The sequence below is a fragment of the Erythrolamprus reginae genome, chromosome 9 (assembly GCF_031021105.1).
Source record: "Erythrolamprus reginae isolate rEryReg1 chromosome 9, rEryReg1.hap1, whole genome shotgun sequence".
Taxonomy (NCBI): domain Eukaryota; kingdom Metazoa; phylum Chordata; class Lepidosauria; order Squamata; family Dipsadidae; genus Erythrolamprus; species Erythrolamprus reginae.
Genome location: NC_091958.1, coordinates 38,573,876 through 38,595,899, shown reverse-complemented (window position 1 = coordinate 38,595,899; position 22,024 = coordinate 38,573,876). Strand labels below are relative to the sequence as shown.

At 42.4% G+C, this 22,024-nt stretch overlaps 1 protein-coding gene across 1 annotated transcript in view; it reads left to right on the top strand.

Moving 5' to 3' along the window:
• LOC139172558 (lipopolysaccharide-induced tumor necrosis factor-alpha factor homolog) overlaps nt 1–22,024 on the top strand; it is a 46,634-nt gene that overhangs the window by 283 nt on the left and 24,327 nt on the right. The window lies entirely within an intron of this gene.

The following is a 22,024-nucleotide window of genomic DNA, read 5'->3' as shown; positions in this document are numbered from 1 at the left end:
GGAGAACCAACAGTATACTGTACTATTTTCTTCCTTTAAAAAAATATTTTTAATTGGTTTTTAATTTCAAGACAAGACAAAGACACATACAAAAACACACAACCAAAAAAGGAGCTCAAGCTCCTCCATACTTTTCAGAAGTCTAAGAAATTTAAACAAGAATCTTGTAGATCATATTAAGAAAAGGTAAAAAAAACAGAAGTAATGAAAGGGAAAAAAAAGGTATAGACTATCAATAATTACTGTTTACAAAAGTTCACATAGTTTTGTACCATCTGATATATGTTACAATATTTACGATAGCATTCTTTTATCCAGCCACTCATAGAACTTATAGCAAATTTTGTAATAGTCAGATTCTTCTTGTCTCTTTAACCGCCTTGTCATATCCATTTCAGCACAGTCAGTAATTTTATTTATTATTTCTTCTTCTCTTGGAATTTCAGTATCTTTCCGTCTTTGCACGTAGGCTACCCTGGCAGCCCTTAAAATATGTATTAATAGATATTGGGTTTCTTTTTTATATTTCGGAGTAGGAATTCCTAATAAGAAGAATTCTGACATCTTTTCTATTTCCTCTTGTACTATTTCTTTTAACCACTTCTCGATTATGTTCCAATAGTATTTAACTTTAGGGCAGGCCCACCATTGGTGATAATACGTACCTATCTCTTTTTTGCAGATTAGGATACATTTTGGCAAGTCTGTTGGCTGGCAAATGCCATCTAGGGAACATTTTCATGCTGTATCTGCCAATTGTATGTCCATGAATTTTCCCATTTGTCCATAACTATTGAGTGCCCAAAGTTCCTGCACCAACTAATCATGGCATCTTTTACCATATTACTTTCTGTTTTGCACCTTATCATATACTTACATATTTTCCCAATAATGTTTTCTTGATTTTTCATAATTATTTTATCAAAAGTTGACTTCCGTTTCTGAAAAAGGTAAGTCTTTTTGTCAGCTGAAAATCTTGCTTGAATAATTATTTTCAACTGAGTGACTGTCTAGTCCAGTGATGGTGAACCTATGGCACGGGTGCCACAGGTGGCACGAGGAACCATGTCTTCTGGCACGCAAGCCATTGTCCAGGCTCAGTTCCAATCTGCACGTGTGTGCCGGCCAGCTGATTTTGGCTTGCATGGAGGCCCTGAAGGGCATTTTTGGCTTCCAGAGAGCCTCCAGGGGGATGGGGGAGGTCATTTTTACCCTCCCTCAGTTCCAGGGAAGCCTTTGGAGTCTGGGGAGGGCAAAACACAAGCCTATTGAGCCCAGCAGAAGCTGCAAAACAGGCCGTTTTCAGCCTCCAGAGGGCCTCCGGGTGGCAGGGGAAGCTGTTTTCGCCCTCCCCAGGCATTGGATTATGGGTGTGGGCACTTGCGCATGTGCGATAGCACACGCCCACGCTCTTTAGGCATCCAAGGAAAAAAAGGTTCACCGTCACTGTCGTAGATGACTTCTAGATGGCAGTAAATCAACATATCCTCTGTCTCTCTGCTATCGCCAAGTGGCCTTCCATCCTTTTGCAAATAGATCTGGCCATTCCTCCTAGTCCAGGGGTGAAATGCTACCGGTTCAGCCCAGTTCGGGTGTGGTGTGGTGACCATTCTTTATATGTTTTAGTCTCCAGGCCTTTGACCATCTTAGTTGTTCCTCTCTGAACTTTTTCCAAAGTCTTTTTTGTAGTATGGTGATCGAAATCGGTTGCAGCGTCCCAGGTGTGGCCTTACTAAGGTTTTGTAAAGCGGCACTAATACTTCACGTGATCTTGATTCTATGCCTCTATTTATACAACATTGTGTGTGTGAACCTGATTTCTAAAGCCCGACTGACATGTCAGCATGTTGCATAAACCTTAGTCTGCAAAGTGTAGCGGTCTTTGTTAGTGCAAAAGGGGTGAAAACATTCGGCGGTCACCCGATCAGCAGGGTCAGCCCTGCAAACAAAGAACGTTTCCAGATCCTTTCGCAGTCGCTCTGCAGAACTCATGATGCAAACAAACTTAGATTTCCACCAGCCCTTTCGAATCACCTCTTCCACGGAATGGGTCTCTCTCTTTTCTTTTTAAACTTTGATTTTTCGTTTATTCAAAGAAGGGTAGAGCACAAAATGCCAAAATATTGAAAAAGGACAAAACAGTAACAAAAAAGACCCAACAAAAAAAAAACATTAAAAAGAAAAAGTGTCTTTTAAAAAAAGAAGAGAAATAATGAACACATAACATCCTGCCCAGTTGAATGCTGTTTAATATAACACAACAATGTTAGTTTCCCGCCTCTAGTGAACCAGGCCAAAATAATTTTACACTGTCAACCTACTAAATCTACTTAACAATTGTTAGCCAGTCATCTTTATATTAATAACAAAATAGTTAACAGAAATAGCAATAACTAACATATGAAAAATAAAATTGTGAACAATAATCAGAGAAAGACAAGACTGAAATTCCAAAAAACCCTGTTGACAAACTGTTACTGTAATCAACTCATAGAAAATTTGCCACTTCTTCAATCCCAAATTGTTCCAAATCATAACCCTAATTCAGTGATGGCAAACCTTTTTTTGCTCGGGTGCCATAAGGGCAAACGGGTGCTCACACCCATATACCATCCCTGTGCATGTGCACATAACCCCACGTGCTTGTCGCTCTCTCCCCCCCCCCCCGCATGTACACAGGCCTCACTGAAGCCTCTGGACTTCCAGTAGGCCTGTTGGGCCATTTTTCACCCTCCCCAGACTTTGGGAAAGCTTCTACAGCCTGTGAATAGCAAAAAATGGGTCCAACAGGCCTACCGGAAGTTCGGAAATGAACTGGTAGTTTGGAGGCAAAATTCCAGTAGGCCCGTTGAGCCATTTTTTGCCCTCCCCAGGCTTCAGGAGAGCCTCTAGAGCCTTTGAATGGCAAAAAACGGGCCCAACAGGCCCACTGGGAGTTCGGAAATGAACTTCTGGTAGTTTGGAAACAAACTTCCAGTAGGCCCGTTGGGCCACTTTTTGCCCTCCCCAGACTTCAGGAGAGCCTCTAGAGCCTTTGAATGGCAAAAAACGGGCCCAACAGGCCCACCGGAAGTTCGGAAATGAACTTCTGGTAATTTGGAAACAAACTTCCAGTAGGCCCGTTGGGCCATTTTTCGCCCTCTCCAGGCTTTCCTGAAGCCCCAGGAGGGTGAAAACGGCCTTCCCCACCCTCCAGAAGGCCAAAAATAAGCTGGGCAGCACACACATGCATGCTGGAGCTGACATATGGCAACACCTCACATGCCCTCAGATATGGCTCCATGTGCCACCTGTGGCAGCGTGCCATAGGTTCGCCATCACTGGTATACATTGTATTCGAAAAGCAGAGAAATGTCTTTTTTCCCTCCTCTGTTCTCTCCTCCCTGCTGTGAACCTGACTTGTCAAAAATCAGTTGAAACGTTAGGGTTTGTTTCACTGTTCATAATTCATGCCCACTGAAAGATGGGGTTGCAACCACTTAGAGAACATCAAAGGGGAAACTGGACATTCATGAACCGAAAAGCTTGATTAATAGTAATCCTGTGCTAAGTGGAGCCTCCTGTTCAAAGGCAGTGTATCACTGAATTCCACATTATGGATGGAAAAGCAGCCATGTTGGTTGTTGGACTATGTCAGCTGGGAGGGGAGCGGTAGGAAGTGGGGAGAGGGAGCGGGGAGGAGGGGGAAAAGGAAGGGAAAGGAAGGGAAGAGAGGAAGGAAGAAGAAAAGGAATGTAGGGAAGGAAGGAAGGGAAGGAGGAAGGAAAGGAGGAAGGAGGGAAGGAAGGAAGGAAAGGAGGGAAGGAAGGAAAGAAGGAAGGAAGGAAAGGAGGAAGAAAGGAAGGAAGATCATAAGCCTGATTAACAAATACTTAATTCTTCAGAAATATTTCTTTAAAAAAAATATTTTAAATTGATTTATATACATTAAAAACAATACAAAAAGAAGTATTCTTCAGAAGTATTTCTTTAAAGGGTTTCAAGAAACATCTGCTTTTTAAAAACAGACTGAACTTGCAAAGTGCAGCTAGGAATGGTTTACTAGACAACTGTGTTGTGGTCTTTAATTTATCCATCAGAATAAAATTAGCAGTGCAAGGAATCAGAGGTTTTCGTTCTACTCTGCAAATGTTTTGATGCAACTAAATCTTTTATCTGGAGTCTTATCACCGCTCCAGAATCCAGTTCTGGTTGGGAACTTCCTCCTCAAACAGCAAGTGGGGCTACTTCAAGTCAATTCCAGAAACTAAACAGTCTTTTTGCAAAAAGAAAGAAAGGGGGGGGGGGGGATCTTGTTTATTTTAACATCTCCGCCTGTTTGTTTGCAGGGCTTCTCCCAGACATCTTTAGAAGCAAATTCTAGGAAAAAGGTCTGAATTGACCCAAAGCAGGTCTGCAGTGTGCCAGGGAAAACAAAGAAACCTGTGATTTTAGAAAGAACCCAGACAGATGCAGAAGGGTAAAACAAGGCCAGCTTAAATTCTATTAAATTGGAAAGTGGAATAGAAAGGGTAGGAAATGAAATATCTGCAAAAAAGCATTTGAAGAAGGGTTGCAGGAATTGGTTTGTCAAGTCTGCGGAAAAGAAGGACTAGCAGGACATGATAGCAGTGTTCCAATATCTGAGGGGCCACCACAAAGAAGAGGGTGGCCAACCTTATCTCCAAAGCACCTGAAAGCAGGAGAAGAAGCAATGGTTGGTAACTAATCAAGAAGAGAAGCAACCTAGAACCAAGGAGAAATTCCCTAACAGAGAACAGTGGAAGGGGGCTTGCGTCTAGAAATTGTGGGTGCTCCATCGCTGGAGGCTTTTAAGAAGAGACTGGAAAGCCACTTCTCTAAAAGACTGTACGGCAGTGATGGCAAACCTTTTTTCCCCTCGGGTGCCAGAAGCATGCGAGTGTGTGCTATTGCGCACATGAGTGCCCACACCCATAATTCAATGCTCTCTGGCCCCTGTGCATGCACATGTGCCTCCCCCCCATGCTGCCCTACCCCCATGCACTATTCCCCCCTGCCCCATTTCTGAAAAATGGGCCCCTGGAAGGCTCATTTTTCGCCACCCTCAGGCTCCAGATGCAGTGTTTCTCAACCTTGGCCCCTGGAAGATGTGTGGACTTCAACTCCCAGAATCCCCCAGCCAGCTCTGCTGGCTGGGGAATTCTGGGAGTTGAAGTCCACACATCTTCCAGCGGCCAAGGTTGAGAAACACTGCTTCAGAGGGTTTTTTAGATCCTGCGAAGGACGAAAATGGCTTCCCCTGCTCCTCCCAGCCCTTGGGAGGCTGAAAATGCCCTCACAGAGGCTCCACGCAAGAGGAAAATCAGCTGGCCGGTGCGGCACATGTGTACTGTAGCTGAATTAGGGCAATGGCTTGTGTGCCGACAGATATGGCTACCTGTGGCACGCATGCCATTGGTTGACCATCACTGGTGTAGAATCTCCTGCTCAAGCAGAGTGTTGAACCTTCAAGATTCCTTCCAAATCTAAATGTGGGACTCTTTTGTTTGTCCTTCTCCCTCCTGATCATTCATGGTCCAACCCTCTATGTTCTGATCCCCAAGACCCGCCAGAGGTCCTTGTGTCTCCTGTGTGCCCCCTCCTCACCCACCCTCGCTCCCCATGCCCTGTTTGGCTTCGAGAGAGCCTGGGTATCAGACCAAATGGGAGATAGCCTTGTTTCAATTGCTCCCAGTGACATCTGTGTGGTTTCTGCTTTGTTTGTCGATATGCTCTCATTGTTCCCGTTGTGCTGATGGGTCTGGCCAAGCCCTCTGCAAACTGAAGATTAAGAACGGAGCGAGGTTGCACCCAACGTCCTGTAGCAAGGGGGATTGACGGCCCAGCATTCTTTGCTACTTCGCGTTGACAACGGTATTTCCTTGCATTGTTGTTGGTAAAAGTCCATCTGGTCACCCCTGATTCCTAGCGACTACAGGAAGACCGTTTTCTTTTTATTAGGATTATTTTTTAAAAATTGCATAGCCCAATACAAAACGCAGACAGACATAAAACATATATTGGGGTTCTTTACAACAAGGTGAATCCATAATAAAAGCAATAACGGAAAAGAAAAAAATCAGAACAAGACCAAATAAACCAACAATTAAATCAAAGCAAGCCATTCAAAGTAAAATTCTAGAAAGCCAGATGCTCTCTAGAAAAGCCTCAGCTTTAGTAGGCTCTAAAACACTCTCTAGAAGCTCTCTAGAAAAGCTTTTATCTTTACCGGTAGTAGGCTCTAAAACAACTCATTCCTTAGACCTTCCCCCCTGACGGATGAATGCTTAGTTTGACTGCTGAATGAATGATATTGATAGTTTTTAATTAGAACTTTAAGATTGTTTTTAAGGTATGGTTGGATTGTTATTATTGTTTCCTGTTTTTCAGTACATGCTGTGAGCCGCCCCGAGTCCTCGGAGAGGGGCGGCATATAAATCCAATTAATTAGATAGATAGATAGATAGATAGATAGATAGATAGATAGATAGATAGATAGATAGATTGATAGATAGATAGATAGATAGATAGATGATAGATAGATAGATGATAGATAGATAGATAGATAGATAGATAGATAGATAGATAGATAGATAGATAGATAGATAGAAAGAAGCTCTCTAGAAAAGCTTCATCTTTAGTACGCTCCAAAACACTAAAAGGGTGAGAGGGAGAGGGAGGCTAAAAAATATACTCAGCATTTAATTTTAGACTTTGCATAATATCTCGGTATCCCACCCATATATTAAATCCTGAGGAATTACAAATGGTGAAGTGTCAGTCAGGTGGGGCAGAATACGAGCTCTGCCCTCTTCTGGACACTTTTGTGCTTGCTCCTTAAATCAGATGAAGACATTTTCCAGGATCTGTAGATGGCAGCAAAATCCAGCCCAGCCCATTCACCTTTTTTTGGTGGAAAGGTAAATGGTCTTCAGTGCTAAAGTTCCACAGAGAATAATACTCCAAGCCCAGAGAGGTATTAATACCACTCTATAACATCCTGGTCAGACCACATCTGGAGTACTGCATTCAGTTCTGGTCACCACACTTCGAAAGAGACATTGAAACTCCGGAGAAGGTGCAGAAAAGAGCAACCAAAATCATTAGGGGACTAGAAACCAAGACTTATGAAGAGAGATTGCTGGAACTGGCCATGGATAGTCTTGAGAAAAGAAGGGCCAGGGAGGACATGATAGCAGTGTACATGTACTTGAGGAGTTGCCATAGAGAGGAGGGGGTGTCACACTATTTTCCAGGGCACCAGAGGGCCGGACGAGGAACAACGGTTGGAAGATGACCAAGGAGAGATTCAACCTGGAAATAAGGAAGAACTTCCTGATGGTTAGAGCGATCAACCAGTGGAATGGCCTGCCAGCGGAGGTTGTGAACTCCCCATCTCTGGACACTTTCAAGAGGCGATTGGACTGTCATTTGGCTGGGGTGCTGTAGTGTTTCCTGCCTAGGCAAGGGGTTGGACTTGATGACCTGCAAGGTCCCTTTCAACATGGTAGGTAGGTAGGTAGGTAGGTAGGTAGGTAGATAGATAGATAGATAGATAGATAGATAGATAGATAGATAGATAGATAGATAGATAGATAGGGAGGGAGGGAGGGAGGGAGGGAGGGATAGATAGATAGATAGATAGATAGATAGATAGATAGATAGATAGATAGATAGATAGATAGATAATAAAAACAGTCCCTTATATGTTGTAAGCCGGCCCAAGTCTTCGTAGAGGGTCAGCATAGAAATCCAACCAACCACTCAATAAAAATGCCTTCCGTCCCCTGTCCTAATGTTTCTCTTTTACTAGTATCATGTATATAAATATTATTATATCTTTTTATACCACCAATACGTACTTGACAAAACAAAATAAATAAAATAGAATAACTAAAGCTCTGGATTGAACTATGTTCTTTGTATCTTCTGAGGATGGTTTGCTTGCAAGCTCAGAGAGCATTCTTTCACATTTTGATCACGGAGGCATCTCCAAGGCTTGGGAAGGATCACCAAGAGGACCGCCTTTCTTCTTCATGTAGGTGGGAGAATCCACCAGATGCCAGTTGACCCAAAACTGGCCCCATTGGGGAAAGAGGCAGAGGCTCTCGGCTAGGTGGCTCCACAGCTGGATTGATGTTTCTCCACCTTGCCATGACTCAGCTGAGCGCTAAAAAGGATCCTGTTCCCAATCAAGAATCCTCCGCCTTGAGTTCAGACACCTGGCGTGAGTCAGTCTTTGTGCCAATGGGATGAATCAACCTGGCCCTCTATGACGAGGAAGGATCTATTTCACAAACAGATCCAGATAAACCAGCAGCAGTCAGGTAGACCTCCTTATCCCTTTTAAGCAGGGAGATGTTCAGATATCACAATGGGGGATCAGCAGAAGTCAGGCAAGGAGATTAGGGTGTTGTCTTCAAATATTTTGGGGAGGGGGATTACTCCCCACCCAAATGTTTGCTCAAATGAGAGCACTGGTTCATAGTGTTGGAAGAAATATCCACCTGGTTCAGTTCAGGACAAAGGCACTGGAGACAAAATGGAGGCTGGAGACTGATTGGAAAGAGGGTCCATTTATTGATGAAGCAGAACCCTCAAGCACGTCACGTGTGATTCTGGGCAGCTGACCACGTGGAATTGAGAGTGGGGGGCTTTTATACATAGAAGATTGAAACATAAAGATTGACAGCAGAAAAAGACCTCCTGGTCCTTCTACTCCACCCTTATACTATTTCCTGTATTTTATCTTAGGGGTGATCTATGTTTATCCCAGGCATGTTTAAATTCAGTTCCTGTGGATTGACCAACCCCGTCTGCTGGAAGTTTGTTCCAAGCATCTACTTTCAGTCCAGTAATATTTTCTCACGTTGCTTCTGATCTTTCCCCCAACTAACCTCAGATTGTGCCCCCTTGTTCAATGTTCACTTTCCTATTAAAAACACTTCCCTCCTGAACTTAATTTAACCCTTTAAATGTTTTGATCACGTTCCCCCTTTCCCTTCTGTCCTCCAAACTATACAAATTGAGTTCATGAAGTCTTTCTTGATAAGTTTTATGCTTAAGACCTACCTCCATTTTTGTAGCCAGTCTTCAGACCCGTTCAATTTTATCAATATCTTTTTGTAGGTGAGGTCTCCAGAACATATACCATCTGTTGGGCTTTGCCCTTGAGCTTCCTGTTCCTATGCAAGAACATGTGTTCTATTGGATGCTGTCAGATTCGCATATGGCCATGTAGGGGTTATGTAGGGGTCATAGCTGGCTCTATAGGTTGTATGAGCTCCCAGGTTTAGTTGACATTTGGAGGGTGTGGTGCAACTGATATGATGCAATGAAGGGGCTTGTGTTATGAAAGAGTGTTAGGCAATTCCTATTGCAGCTGAGGGCTAATCCTACCTTTGCTGGATCATGGGTGAGGGTATTTACTTATGAATAGGGCTAGCTATCTCTTTATTTCTTAAGCATTGACATCTGCTGAGGGCTATTAAGAAAGCTGGGGGTTGCTTTCTGTCTGGAAAAACATGTTTCTCCTTTATGTTTTTCCTCTAGGGGAATATAATATTCTACCTTTTAAAAAATATTTTCCAAAATATTTCATTCTTCTAGGAGAGAGATGGGTGCTAACTTTCTACAATAGCAACAGGCACCCAAAGCTTTAGCTGCAACCCCCCACCCCAAACCTCTGGTTTTCCCTTTTGGTATCTCCAATCTATTTTTTTCGTACAATCATTTAATTTTCTGAGTTTCAAATGGTTTCCAAATAAACTTGATTTTAATGAATGTTCCAAGAATAAATGACAGTTGTTTCTCTTGAGTTGAAAGACAGACTCAATGCACATGGGCTAAGCCATATTTTGTTGAATAAACTGGAACAGCTGGAGGTCTGATACCTATGCAAATTTTTCAATAAAACTTGTTGAGTGAGCACCTCTATATATGTGTGTATGTATGCAGATATGTTGTGAGCCGCCCAAAGTCTTCGGAGATGAGGGGCATACAAATCCAATAAATAAATACGTATACAGTGGTACCTCTACCTAAGAACACCTCTACTTATGAACTTTTCTAGATAAGAACCAGGTATTCAATATTTTTTTGCCTCTTCTTAAGAACCATTTTCCACTTACAAACCCGAGCCTCTGAAACTGTAACCGGAAAAGGCAGGGAGAAGCCTCCGTGGGGCCTCTCTAGGAATCTCCTGGGAGGAAACGGTCAGAAAAGGCAGGGAGAAGCCTCCGTGGGGCCTCTCTAGGAATCTCCTGGGAGGAAACAGGGCTGGAAAGATAGGGAGAAGCCTCCATGGGGCCTCTCTAGGAATCTCCTGGGAGGAATCAGGGCCTCTACCCTCCCTGTGGTTTCCCCAATCGCACACATTATTTGCTTTTACAATGATTCCCAGGGGGGAAATTGCTTCTTCTTACAAATTTTTCTACTTAAGAACCTGGTCATGGAATGAATTAAGTTCGTAAGTAGAGGTACCACTGTACATTGCTCTGTTAATAAATATTAGATATTTACAGCTGTATTAATAGAAACAGGGAGCCTTGAGGGACCTTTGAGATCTTCTAGTCCAGCCCTTTGCCCGAGGATATATTACACGACATGACATGACATTTTAATTTGAACATATTAGATGATGTGCATCATAAAATATGAGGAAAGGATGAGATAAGGAATGTGGTAAATATGAAGACACAGTTTAATGTTTTCTTCCTGCTCCCTAGTGCACACTCTTGGGGGGGGCAGCAGGCCCCCCATTTTGGAGACCATTCAGGTAAGCAAAAGCCCCGTGTTACAAGCCATAAGAGTTGTGGCGGCCCTGAGCAAAACCCACAACCCCCCCCCCCAAAAAAAGAAAAAAAATTACTTAGCTTTTTTTCGTTGTGATATTCAAATTTACTTTATATATAATTTACTTTATTATAAAATATGATATACTTTCTTATTGGAATAACTATTTTATTAGATATATAGAATTATGGTTTATAGGGTTTTTTTTGCTGCAATATGAAGAATTCATTTATATATAATTTACTTGGCTTAAAAGATTATAAGAAAATTGTGTTTTTTGGAATAATGAGCTCAATAGATTTGTAAGATTCAAATAAGTGAATTGGATGACCAGCGATAATGTAAAGGTTATTGTAATGCTTTAATATTAGATAGAGAAAAGCTATACTTTAAGAGGTTTTTGAATATATAAGATATGATATGTTTTTTTCAATTACTTTGTGAAAGAAAGAGATATAAGAGCCTCCATTGAATGATTACAAAGTAAAAAGGGAAAATTTGTATATTTTATTTTATTTATTTTGTCAAACAATTATAGGATGATAATTTGTACAAATAAAACATTAGATAAGTAAGGATAAAAAGTAACAAAAGAAGACAATAGGACAGGGACGGTAGGCACAGTGGTGCGCTTATGCACGCCCCTTAGATCAATTGTAGATAGTCTAAGGTTAAAGGTTTTGGGGTTAGGAGTAGAAACCACAGAATCAGGTAGTGCATTCCAGGCGTTGATTACTCTGTTGCTGAAATCGTATTTTTTGCAGTCAAGTTTGGAGCGGTTGACATTTAGTTTAAATTGATTTCGTGCTCGTGTGTTGTTGCGGTTGAAGGTGAAGTAGTTGTTAACAGGTAGGACATTTTGGTATATGATTTTGACAATAAACTGGATTTTGTGTTGGAAACTATGTATTGTTTTTTAATTTTGTGTTGGAGAAAAAATAAAAAATTTATGACGCAAAAACAATCTCCCACCTGGCTTCGTAGGCTATAGGTTCACTACCAAATAAAACGGGGGCCATGGTTATTCCAAGTCTAGAGTGGAGGAAGGGGGAACCAGATAGGGAAAGCATGTCAAAACAGAGGTCATGAGTTTATGTCTATAATGTCCCTGTGCCTATTCGGTCACACCCAACGTGCAGCTAATTCTTCAAAGAAATTTTATTGTGTCCCAATAAAAAAAGGAAGGAATTATTTTAATGGGGAAGATTGAGATCAGGTGACTCACAATCCGATAATTCCTTCCGGTCTGATACACAACAGGGCTGGTGTCACCAACTTATATGTGTGTGTGCGTGTGTGCTTATGCATGTAGACTGTGGGCTTCAAACCTCTTTCTGCCTCCAACTCCCTCTGCTCTTCCTGTTCGACAATTGTCTCTTCTTGGTTTCTGATTTATATCAGTGTTTCCCAACCTTGGCAACTTGAAGATATTTAGACTTCAACTCCCAGAATTCCCCAGCCAGCGAATGCTGGCTGGGGAATTCTGGGAGTTGAAGTCCAAATATCTTCAAGTTGCCAAGGTTGGGAAACACTGATTTATATGAACACAAGGACTTCACAAATCACCTTTAACACATTTACAGAGTTGGAACGGACCCTATAGGTCATCCAGTGCCCAGTCCAAGCAGGAGACTCTACATCTGTAATGACAGACTTATGGCATGCATGCCACAGGTAGCACACAGAGCCATGTGGGGGGGGGGGACGTGAAATGTTTCCCTATGTCAGCTCCAGTGTCCATGCGCGCACTGGCCAGCTGATTTTCAGGCTTGGGGAAGGCCGTTTCGCCCTCTGGGTGCTTCAGGGAAGCTTCCTGAAGCCCCAGAGTGCAAAAATACAGCTCAACGGGAAAACCGGAAGTTCAGAAAACGCACTTCCGGTTTGCCCATTGTGCTGCTTTTCGTACTCCGGAGCTTCCAAAAGCTTCCCTGAACCCTCCAGAGTGCCCAAAACAGCACAACGGGCAAAACGGAAGTCCATTTTTCTGAACTTCCTGTTGGCCATTTGCTGTTTTTTTTCACCGTTCCAGGCTTTGGTGAGGCCTACATGCATTGTGGATGGTGTGCATACACAGGGGCAGTGCGGGGTGGGAGAGGAAAGGTGTATGTGCACCCTCTTTTGGCACACAAACCAAAACAAGTTCGCCATCACTGGTGTAGGGCCTCCTGCTTGGGGCGGGAGGTTGGACTAGATGACCTATAAAGCCCTACATGGCCTCGGACTAGAATACCTACAGGACCGCCTTCTGCTGCACAAAACCCAGTGGCCAGTTAGGTCCCACAGTGTTGGCCTTCTCTGGGTCCCGTCGACAAAACAATTTTGTCTGGCGGGACCTAGGGGAAGAGCCTTCTCTGTGGTGGCCCCGGCCCCCTGGAATCAACTCCCCTCTGAGATTCAAATTGCCCCCACCCTCCTTGCCTTCTGCAAGATGTTTTATTGATAATTGATTGATTGATTGGACTTGTATGCCGCCCCTCTCCATGGACTCGGGGCGGCTCACAATATATAGCGAAACACGACAGTACAGTTATCCAATTAGTGTACTAAAAAGTTCTTAAAATTGGGGGCAGTGCGAATCTCCGCAGGGAGCTCATTCCAGAGGGCTGGGGCCGCCACAGAGAAGGCTCTTCCCCTAGGTCCTGCCAGACAACATTGTTTGGTCGACGGGACCCTAAAGAGACCAACTCTGTGGGACCTCACCGGTCACTGGGATTCATGCGGCAGCAGGCGGTCTTGGAGATAGTCTAGTCCTATGCCATGTAGGGCTTTATAGGTCATAACCAACACTTTGAATTGTTTCCGGAAACCAATCGGCAGCCAATGCAGTCCGCAGAGTGATGACAAAATATGGGCATGCCTTGGAAGACCATTTATGCCATCAGGCATGGGGGGATTAATTCTCTCCCCCACCATTTTGACTTTAGCATCTGAGAGTGGTGTGATTGTTTAGAATTGATTGTTTTTTTTAGTAATAATGGGTTTTTAATTTAGTTTTCTTAATATTGGATTTGTACTATTGGATTGGATTGTACTATTATTGCTGTTGTGAGCCGCTCCGAGTCCTTGGAGAGGGGCGGCATACAAATCTAATAAATTATTGTTATTATTATTATTATTATTAATAATAATAATAATAATAATAATAATAATAATAATAATATGGCCTCCATGCTCCCTTCCAACTCTGGTAATCTGCAAACTGTAATGATTTAATGATACTGTACTTTAAAGAATGATTTAACTAGTTAGGACTCGTTGTATGACTGTAGGCCTGTGCTAAAGGATCCTTTTAATCCCCATACAAACAACTGCCTTGTCTCTTTTCACCCTTTCTCCGGGCGCTTATCTAGGTACAAATAGACAATAGGTGTTCCCCTTTGTTGCTCGGCATGCCCAACCAAGCAGCAAAAGCCCTTAGCGTTGATTTCATCTACCCTTTGATGTGTGCTTGCTTTGCATGCTCTGTTATTAGCCTGGCTAATTCAGTCAAAAGTAATGTATGCGTCCAAATGACTTCAGGAACAGATGTCTGCCCTCCTAATTTCTCTCAAGCATCCCAGCAACAGCCCTGACGCTTTGCCTCTGTTGCTCTGATGGGAGGTGAGAGGAACCTTGGGGAGCAGGAGGAAGAGCTGCAGCCTAGACCAGGGCTCTCCAACCTTGGCAACATTAAGGCTTGTGGACTTCAACTCCCAGAATTCCTCAGCCAGCTTTGATTTGGACTAATGGGGTATCAGCTTTGCTGGCTGAGGAATTCTGGGAGTTGAAGTCCACAAGCCTTAAAGTTACATAGAAACTTGGAAGATTGACAGCAGAAAAAGACCTCATCTCATAGTATAAATATAAGTCTGGAGACTGATTGGAAAGAGGGTCCATTTATTGATGCAGCAGAACTCTCAAGCACGTCACATGTGATTCTGGGCAGCTGACCACATGGAGTGGAGGGTGGGGGGCTTTTATACATAGAAGATTGAAACATAGAAACATAGATTGACGGCAGAAAAAGACCACCTGGTCCATCTAGTCTGCCCTTATACTATTTCCTGTATTTTAACCTTAGGATGGAGATATGTTTATCCCAGGCATGTTAAAATTCAGTTCCTGTGGATTTACCAACCACGTCTGCTGGAAGTTTGTTCCAAGCATCTACTGCTCTTTCAGTCAAATAATATTTTCTCACGTTGCTTCTGATCTTTCCCCCAACTCACCGCAGATTGTGCCCCCTTGTTCTTGTGTTCACTTTCCTATTAAAAACACTTCCCTCCTGGACCTTATTTAACCCTTTAACATATTTAAATGTTTCGGTCATCTCTCCCCTTTTCCTTCTGTCCTCCAGACCAGTGATTTTCAACCTTTTTTGAGCCGCGGCACATTTTTTACATTTACGAAACCCTGGGGCACATTGAGCGTGGGGGGGGGGGACTAAAAAAGTTTGGACAAAAAAATTCTCTCTCTCTCTCTTCCTCCCCTTCACTCTATTTCTTTCTCCCTCCCTCTTTCTCTCCCTTCCTTCCTCTTTCTCTCTCTCTCTTTCCATCCCTCTTTCTTTCTCTTCCTTCCTTCCTCTCTCCCTCCCTACCTCCCTCTATGTCTTTCTCTCTCTCTCCTTCCCTCCCTCTCTTTCTCTCTCTCTCTTGCTCTCTCTCTTTCTTTCTCTTGTTTTCTCTCTCTTGCTTTCTCTCTCTCTCTTGCTTTCTTTCTCTCTTTCTCTCTCTCTTGCTTTCTTTCTCTCTTTCTCTCTCTCTTGCTTTCTTTCTCTCTGAGCTTCGCGGCACACCTGACCATGTCTCGCGGCACACTAGTGTGCCACGGCACACTGGTTGAAAAACACTGCTCCATACTATACAGATTGAGTTGATTAAGTCTTTCCTGATACGTTTTATGCTTAAGACCTTCCACCATTCTTGGAGCCCGTCTTTGAACCTATCTTTTTGTACGTGAGGTCTCCAGAACTGAACACAGTATTCCAAATGTGGTCTCACCAGCGCTCTATAGTGGGATCACAATCTCCCTCTTCCTGCTTGTTATACCTCTAGCTATGCAGCCAAGCATTCTACTTGCTTTTCCTACTGCCTGTTCACCCATTTTGAGATTGTCAGAAATCACAACCCCTAAATCCTTCTCTTCAGAAGTTTTTGTTTTTGGCACATGGACCAAAAAAGGTTCGCCATCACTGGCCTAGGCGATTCCATAGATTATCAGTAAAATGCCAATCAGTTTACTAATAAATACAAAGGCATGTATGTTTGTAGGCTTGGGCAGCCTACATATAGAGGAATTAGAGGAACACCATCTATTATAAAAAATACCATCTATTATAGTTTGCTTGTGTGAAACATTAAATGGTTGCTTGTGTTGATTTAAAAGAAACAAAACCAGCCTTCCCTAACCTGATCTTCCAAAATATGTTGGATTACAGCTCCGATTAGTTAATGCATATGGACATTTGGTAATAACTAGTTTGGCTGTTAAGATGCACACAGCATAATAGGCAGGGCCGGAGCCACTTGATAAATCCACAAGAATCCAAGACAAGAACTCCTGATAAGTAACTTTTATTGAGGAAAAGCAAGGAAGCCGTAAGGAGAGAGTTCTAACAAACTGCTGTGTTGCAAGAATGAGCCCTATTTATATAAAAAATAGGAACTGAGTTTGGCCAATCTGGCAAAGAGACGTGATAGCAGTGTTTCAATACATATTTATTTTTATCTGTTTGTTTGTTTGTTTTGTCAAGTATGTATTGGTAGTATACAAATATATAACAATGTTGATATACATGATACTAGTAAGAGAGAAACATTAGGACAGGGGATGGAAGGCACACTGGTGCACTTATGCACGCCCCTTACTGACCTCTTAGGAATCAGGAGATGCAAGAAAGAAATAGGAACCTACTACCATCAATGGTGGACATGTGGTAAAGCTAAAATATATTGGAAGATGACAGAGAAAATAATAAAAGAAATTATAAAGCAAGATATAGAAATTACCCTGGAATTTTATTTATTAGGAATTACCAACCAAATTTATAAGAAAGAAATTTTATATTTAATTATACATATATTAACTGCGGCTAGAATTATTTATGCGCAGAATTGGAAGGGGCAGGAAGTCCCCAAAGAAGAAGAAGTTATTGCAAAAATATTAGATTGCGCTGAAATGGATATGATGACAAGACGTTTAAATGATCAAGAAGATACTAAGTTCTACGAAACATGGAACAAAGTTTATAAATGGATAGATAAGAAAAAATAAGATATATAATCTATTTTTAGTTAATATGTTATACTTGTTTTTACTTGGGTTATATTAGTACTAGTTAAATTTAGTAATATAGTAAGAATTTTGGTTTTATATATATATTAGTAAAAATGTGAAAAACTTTAATTCAAAATTTAGTATTTTTTTTTAATATTCAACATATATCTAATTATGTATTCTTTTTCTGTATTTGAATTTATACTTTCAAGACAAGCGGGGAAAATGTATCCCCATTCTGTGTTTAATGTTTGTATGTTTGTTTGTCTATTTTATGAAAATCAATAACATTTATTTAAAAAAAAAAAGGAATCAGGAGAGGTCAACAATGGAGAGTCTAAGGGTAAAGGTTTGGAGGTTAGGTGATAATACTACTGAGTCAAGTAGTGAGTTCCATGCATCAACTATTCGGTTACTAAAGTTGTATTTCCTGCAGTCGAGTTTGGAGCGGTTTACTTTAAGTTTGTATCTGTTGTGTGATCGTGTGTTGTTGTGGTTGAAGCTGAAGTAGTCATTGACAGGAAGGACATTGTAGCAGATGATTTTATGGGCTATGCTTAGGTCGTGTTTAAGATGACATAGTTCTAAGCTTTCTAAACCTAGGATTGTGAGTCTAGTTGCGTAGGGGATTCGATTGCGAATACTTGAGGGGCTGTCACAGAGAGGAGGGGGTCAGGATGTTCTCTATGGCAGTGTTTCCCAACCATGGCAACTTGAAGGTATCTGGACTTCAACTCCCAGAATTCCCCAGCATTTGCTGGCTGGGGAATTCTGGGAGTTGAAGTCCAAATATCTTCAAGTTGCCAAAGTTGGGAAACACTGATCTATGGCACCAGAAAGCCAAACAAGGAAGAATGGATGGAAACTGACCAAGGAAAGATTCAACCTGGAAGTGAGGAGAAACTTTCTGACCATGAGAGCGATCAACCAGTGGAACAGCTTGCCAGCGGAGGTTGTGAGAGCCCCAACACTTGTGACCTTCAAGGAGAGATTGGACAGCCATTTGTCCAAAATGGTGTAGGAACCTCTGCTTGAGAGGGGGATTGGACTAGATGACCTACAAGGTCCCTTCTAACTCCAATAATAAATCTAAATCAAGTAATATTCCATCAACTTTAAATATAATAAATAAAATTTATGAAATCACTAAAATGAACAAAATGACAATGGAAATTCGACAAAAAGACAACACAGACGTGCAATAGATGGTACAATTGGGTAAATCCAAAAAAATACTTAAAATTATAAATATTTATATTACAGTCAAATATATTCTTTAGCAATCTTGTTACTCCTTATTATTCCTTTAAAAAAAATAAAAATACTGGACATAAGTGTGGAATTAACACGGCCAAGACTCATGTAAATGAATATAGAAAATAATAGTTTGAAAGCTGTACAGTGTTCCCTCGATTTTCGCGGGTTCAAACTTCACGAATAGCCTATACCACGGTTTTTCAAAAAATATTAATTAAAAAAATACTTCACGGTTTTTTTCCTATACCACGGTTTTTCCCACCCGATGACATCATATGTCATCGCCAAACTAATAATTTTTGCAAATAAATAACAAAAAAATAATTATTGTTAATAAATAATTATGTTTATAAATATCAGGATCACTAAGTGTCTTATTCAATGGTGAGTACCAGTAATAATGGTGAGTAAATGGTTGTTAAGGGAATGGGAAATGGTAATTTAAGGGTTTAAAGTGTTAAGGGAAGGCTTGTGATACTGCGATTGGGGAAACCACAGGGAGGCTAGAGTCCCTGTTTCCTCCCAGGAGATTCCTAGAGAGGCCCCACAGAGGCTTCGCTCCACCTTTTCTGGCCCTGTTTCCTCCCAGGAGATTCCTTGAGAGGCCCCATGGAGGCTTCTCCTCGCCTTTTCTGGTTACAGTTTCAGATGCTCGGGTTTGTAAGTGGAAAATGGTTCCTGAGCAGAGGTAAAAAAATCTTGAACACCCGGTTCTTATCTAGAAAAGTTCATCAGTAGAGGCATTCTTAGGTAGATGGACCACTATATTTCCCTTGATGAGAAATGGAGAAACAAAGGGGGTTTTTTGGAGCAGAAAGCAGTCCCCAACTATTTTAATAGCTCCCAGCAGATATTTTGTGCCCCTTAAGAAAGACTGGCCTATCCTAGCTACAAAACAAAAGACCCTCAAGTCCAGGGTGATGGGATTAAGACATTAGCCCACCAGCAGCAGAGCTCATCACATTGCACCATCTCCTAAGTACATTGCATCACCCTCCAAACTTCAATCAAACTAAGCTTAGACAAACATGACTCCTACATGGCCCCATGAGAGTCTGACAACATCAAATAGAATACATGTTCTTGCACAGCAACAGGAAGCTCATGTTCAAAGCCCAAGAGAAAGTATAAATACCCCTCACTCTCAACTCCATGTGGTCACCAGGACCATGAATGCTGGTGGTTCTCTTTCCAATCAGCTTCCGAGTTTCCAGGGCCTTTCTCCTGGCTTGGAACTGAACCAGATGGATATTTCTTCCAACCGATGTGACCTGAGAATTATCTGCAGTTGGTATGATTTCCTGACAGTCTACTTGACTGAAATTTGCTCTGAACTGCAACAAATTGAACTGTGTCAGAACTGAATATTTATCAGCTAAATCTATATCCACCCTTTCTGAAAAACCTCTCACAGGTTCGAATCTGTTTGGAGAACAGAAACAAACTCCACTGGATTTGATGTTTTTGCCTTGAAACGTTGGAACGAACCAATTCTGATTCAATGACAACCTTTGCATCGGATTGAAATGAATTGACGCTTCAGAGCAGATTAGCGCCAATCTACACACCCCAGTAATTTTTACTTTTTAAAACTCATTAAGTGGTAGCTAAAGATGGGCGTAAACTCTGCGAAAAAGCCTAATCTGGAAAACAGGCTTAGTGTGCAATGGCCAATTTGCACTCTCAATTTCTGTGTCACAACCCAATAAGAGCAATGTTTTTATTTATAATCTTTGACAATCAGATACCGCATAGAAAAACACAGCAAAAACATCCTGTTGTTATTTTGGCTCATTTAATTAATCTTGACTACTGGTGACCACAGGAACAAGTACCTGAAGATGGGGTTTTTTGGGCAACGTTTATTTGGAAGTGGTTTCTCATTGCCTCCTTCCTGGAGTAGGGAGTCGCCCAGCTGGCCTCATGCCTCATGCCAAGTCTCTTGGCTGCTTAACTTCAGAAGTTGTGGGTGCTCCATCACTGGATGTTTTCAAGAAGACACTGGACAGCAGGCAAAGGAGTGCTGTCTTCGTCACTAGTCAGGGGTGGGCAGCAGGCAGGACGGGGTAGAATGGAGTTCCATGGGCGGAAATGAAGATCCGTGCGCAGCTCCAGCTGATTGGCAGCTGTTAGTTCCTGGATTACTGGTCTCGGCTCGGCTCTCCTTTTTTCCCCTGCTGCTGCTGCTGTTGCATCTGCGCTCCTTGCTTTTTTCCCCTTTCCTCCTTCATGGTCTCAGACAAACTTCCCTCTCTCCTGCCCGGCTCCCCTCCAGCCACCTCCCACCTGAGGTGCAAGCAGAAGGCGTGGGTGTAAGCGTCGCTGGCAGCATTTATGCTTCTGGCAGCACCCGTTCGCCTAGCTACCCAGCCTGAGGTGGAGGGGGGCAACCCAAGAAGGAGAGCATGGGAAACACGAAGCAAATTGTCACCCCAGTGAGCGACACTGGTAAGGTTATAAGTCGAGGACTTAACAGTTCACTTGAACGATGATGATCGTTCAAGCCACTCCCACCTACTTATATGGCCGGCAAGCCACTCCTACCCAGTCGCATGACCATTAAGCCATACTTCTGCCGCACAAATCCCAGCAACCAATTAGGTCCCACAGAGTTGGCCTTCTCCGAGTTCCATCGACAAATCAATGTCATCTGGCGGGACCCAGGGGAAGAACTTTCTTTGTGGCGGCCCCGGCCCTCTGGAATCAACTCCCTCCGGAGATCAGAACTGCCCCCACCCTCCTTGCCTTTCGTAAACTCTTGAAAACCCACCTATGTCACCAGGCATGGGGAAATTGATACACAGTCAAGGTCTTTTTGTAGGGTAGCAACATTGTCTTCTCCAGGTCCCGTCGACTAAACAATGTCGTCTCGCGGGGCCCAGGGGAAGAGCCTTCTCTGTGGTGGCCCTGGCCCTCTGGAACCAACTCCCCCCGGAGATCAGAACTGCCCCCACCCTCCTTGCCTTTCGTAAACTCTTGAAAACCCACCTATGTCGCCAGGCATGGGGAAATTGATATACCCCTTGGCTATTCCGCATTATGTTTGATTTGTTTGGATTGCATGATTGTTTCTTAATAAGGGTTTTAAATATTGGTTTTTTAATATTGGGTTTGTATTTTGTATTGTCTGTTGTGAGCTGCTCCGAGCATACAAATCTAATTAATAATAATAATAATAATAATAATAATAATAATAATAATAATAATAATAATAAAGCCATACCCACAAAATAAGCCACACCCACATTGTGGCAGTAAAATTTTTGGCTGCCCATTACTGGCGCTAGTGGTGTGCCCTCTGAGGCCATTGTGGGCGTGGGTGTGCACATGCCTGTCAGTATGATATTTGGCTCCTGCACATGCACAGAAAGCAAAATCTCACATGAGGACGCACACAAGAGTGAGAGTTTGGTGTTTGGTGATTTTCGCCAATATTTTTGCTTCCGCGCATGTGCAGAAGCAAAAAAATAGGCAAAAATTGTTAAAATCTCACTCACACAAGCATCTTCACACAAGATTTCACTTTCTGTGCATGCGCAGAAGCCACACTTCACGTGAGGATATGTGTGCGTGCGCAGCTGTGTGCGCATCTTGAAAATCACTACCAGAGCCTAGCATCTGACCGTTCCAGTAGCAGCCCATCTCTGTGGACAGCCATTTGGCCAGATTGATACACATGGACCTCTGTTCACACAGAACAGAGGTCAGCAACCTG